At 48.5% G+C, this 3,583-nt stretch overlaps 1 pseudogene across 1 annotated transcript; it reads right to left on the bottom strand.

The window, feature by feature from the left end:
* Window positions 1-2,878: 2,878 nt before the first annotated feature.
* On the bottom strand, window positions 2,879-3,203 carry LOC116547510 (annotated as a pseudogene). The gene has a single exon (XR_004267076.1). The product of XR_004267076.1 is annotated as a putative 60S ribosomal protein L37a (transcript).
* Between the last annotated feature and the right edge of the window lie 380 nt (window positions 3,204-3,583).

The following is a 3,583-nucleotide window of genomic DNA, read 5'->3' as shown; positions in this document are numbered from 1 at the left end:
TGAGACGGGGGTCTTGCTATGTTGCCCAGGCTAGGGTGCAATGGCTATTCACAGGCTCAGTGACAGCTCTGTACAGCCTCAAGCTCTTGGGATTAAGTAATCTTCCTGCCCCAGCCTCCTGGGGAGCTGGGCCTACCAACAAACTTATTTATTTATTTATATTTATTTTTTCTAGAGTCTTGCCGTGTCCCAGGCTGGAGTACAGTGGCACCATCACAGCTCACTGCTGCCTCGATTTCCTGGGCTGAAGGGATCTTCCTGCCTCAGCCTGCCTAGTAGCTGGGACTATAGGCACTCACGTGCCACCATGGCCGACTGATTTTTGAATTTTTTATAGAGACAGGGTCTCTCTATTTTGCCCCGGCTAGTTTCGAATGCCTGGGCTCAAGTGATCCTCCCACCTTGGCCTCCCAAAGTCCTGGAATTACAGTCGTGAGCCACTGCACTCGGCCCAACAAATTAATTTAATCCACGTTTTGCTTGATGTAGGGGCCTTCAGAAATGAAGGCCCAAAGACTCGGGGAAAATGGTCTGTTTTTATGCTTAGGTTGGGTGGAGAATGGACAGCTGTGTAGAAATCAGATTGGACAAAAGGGCATGGTCTAGAGGTAACAGACTGAGAGGGAGGCCCAGCAAGGCCTCTGTTCAGATTCACCTTGGTCTCCCTGTGCAGCATACCTTCCTCCAGGGTCTGGGGCGGGACCTTCTGGAATGAGGGTCTTCAAGGGAGAATGGAGGCTGGGCGTAGTGGCTCACACCTGTAATCCCAGCACTTTGGGAGGTCAAGGCCGGCAGATAACTTGTGGTCAGGAGTTTGAGACTAGCCTGGCCAACATGGTGAAACCCCATCTCTACTAAAAATATAAAAATTAGTCAGTTGTGATGGTACATGCCTGTAATCCCAGCTACTCAAGAAACTGACGCAGGAGAATTGCTTGACCCCAGGAGGCAGGGGTTGCAGTGAGCCGAGATCGCACCATTGCACTCCAGCCTGGGCAACAGAGAGAGCCTGTATCAAGAAAAAAAAAAGGCGGAGAAGAGAAGAAAGAGAGTGACCTTTTTAGGTTTTAAGGCATGCTTTGGGGCAGAGGGATTCTTCTTTTCTCATCTTGTCTTATCTCTTTCTTAGACAGAGTCTCACTCTCTGTTGCTTAGACTGGAGTGTACTGGCTCACTCTGCTCACTATGAGCTCCATCTCCTGGGTTCAAGTGATTTTCCTGCCTCAGGCTCCCAAGTAGCTGGGATTTCAGGCGGCCACCACCCCACCTGACTAATTTTTGTATTTTTAGTAGAGATGGGGTTTTACCATGTTGGCCAGGCTGGTCTCAAACTCCTGGCCTCAAGCAATCCTCCCCCACTCGGCCTCCCAAAGTGCCGGGATTGTCATAAGCCACTGGGCCTGGCCTTGAGATTCTAGTTTCTATAACCTGCCTTGGGGAAGAGGAATTTTGTTTTCTAGGACTTTAGGGGGAAGAAAGAGGAGCAAGAAACAGGAGGGCAGGAGGGCAGACAGAACTCACTGCTGAGGCTGCTTTGGAGGCTTTCCAGCCTCCTTTAGTTCATGCCAAATCTCTCCCCTCTCCCCTCTTCCCTCTGGCCTCTCCCCTCTCCCCTCTCCCCTCTCCCCACTCGGTGCTCCAGGAGGCTACTGTGTGCTGCTCCCCTGCCCTCCTCTGGCTTCTGGTTGGGCTTGAGGAACGTTCCTTCCCCTTTTTCCTCCTTTCCAAATCACCGAAGACTAAGAGTGTCCCTCCATCAAAGCCTGCAGCTCCTGTCTGGGGGCCCTTGGACCATCTCCAGGCAGTTCTCCCCTTATGTTCCAGCAGGCCCCCCTTCTCCCTCGACACCTGGCCTAGCCACGGAAACAGTGCCCCTTTGCTCTGTCACTTTTCCAGAGCCGCCCACACCTTTGTAAATAGCCCCTTTATTAGACCCTTCTCAATTTCCCCAATTTTGAGCATGCCATCTGTTTCCTGCAGGGACTCTGACTGTCACGGGATATATATCATTGGTATTTTCCACATTACCACGTGTAATCTGTGTGGACCATAGCTGCATAGCATTGTGTTGAGCTTATGTACCATAATTCAGTTAACCATTCCCTTATGGGTCCACATTCAGTTGGCCTCTTATTTTTTTCTGTGTCAAAACCTCAGTGAAATACCCCTTGCCCAAATGTTCTCTCCTGTCTAGGTTTAAGTTCATAGCAGGCCTTTGGTCCTTCCCACAGGTCAGCAGTGGTCCTTTGCTGCCCTCAGGAAACTTACCAGTTGGCAGGACAAGATTGAGAAACACTGGTAGAGAAACAATGGAAAACAGCTACCTGAGATGATTAAAAATTCAAAGATAGGCCAGGCACGGTGGTTCAGGCCTGTAATCCCAGCACTTTGGGAGGCTGAGGCGGGCGGATCACTTGAGGTCAGGAGTTAGAGACCAGCCTGGCCAACATGGTGAAACCCTGTCCCTACTAAAAATACCAAAAATTAGCCGGGCGTGGTGGCAGTTGCCTGTAATCCCAGCTACTTGGGAGGCTGAAGCAGGAGAATTGCTTGAACCCGGGAGGCAGAGGTTGCAGTGAGCCGAGATCACAGCATTGCACTCGAGCCTGGGTGACAGAGCAAGACTCCATCTTTCTTTTTTTCTCTGCCAGATCTAACAGTGGGAAAGACTCTGTCTTAAGGAAAAAAAAAAAAAAAAAAGAAAGAAATTCAAAGATAGATGAGAAATGGTTGGAAAAAGCCTTGCTGGCTGTCCGCACTGCCTCAGGACAGGGCTGTCAAAAGTGGCATTTATCACATTGGCTAATTAATTAATTTATTTTTGTTAGAGAAATTAACCCATTTATTCTAGGCCAGTGATATCTCAAAGGGACATCTACTATTGGTTTTTCAATTCCTTCAGTCTTCTGATGGTGGACTTTACCACGACAGCAGAAGTGTATTATACGTCCGGGCACTGCCAGCCGCTGTCTTCACACGGGAACCACAGTGCCAGATCCCCACAGCTCGTCTCTTCATCTGGTTTTGCCACAGAAAGAGCAAGTGTACTTCGGGTGCTGGCTGATTTCAATTTTCCTCACCATTTTCCAGAGGGAGGTCCCATAGCGGGTCCCGTATTTACCTATGATCCCGACTTTATTGGTACGTTTGGCCATGTCGCCGCGAACTAGGTCCTAGCCCAGAGAGGAAGCACATTGGCTAATTTATTTACTGGAGTCCAAGAATTGGGCCCTCGCCTGATTTTGTCTGATTTTTGTCTGGTTTTCTTTGATTAGTACATAAAATAAGAATGCCAATTGTTTAGTTTACGAGTAGAAAAAAAAATGTCAACCATAAAAAAAAGTCTTAACCACTCACCCTGCACTTTCACCTAAAACTGGAAAACTCAGCCCAACTGAAATCTTTGTTTCCTCTTTCTACAGAGGAAGAAAAACATATTCTAACGTTATGTGGACCTGAATCTTTGCGCCAAGTGATAACAGGAACGTTGTTTGGGGAAGCTCAGGTTCCTTGCAAGGAATGGTCAGATGACTTGAAAGCTTTAAGGAGATCAAGCTTTACAGCCAGACTCAGCCATCTTCAT

The sequence above is a fragment of the Sapajus apella genome, unplaced genomic scaffold (assembly GCF_009761245.1).
Source record: "Sapajus apella isolate SASKATOON/1434 unplaced genomic scaffold, GSC_monkey_1.0 scaffold3418, whole genome shotgun sequence".
Classification (NCBI taxonomy): domain Eukaryota; kingdom Metazoa; phylum Chordata; class Mammalia; order Primates; family Cebidae; genus Sapajus; species Sapajus apella.
Note: the sequence above shows the minus strand (reverse complement) of the source record. Positions and strands in the feature narration are given on the sequence as shown.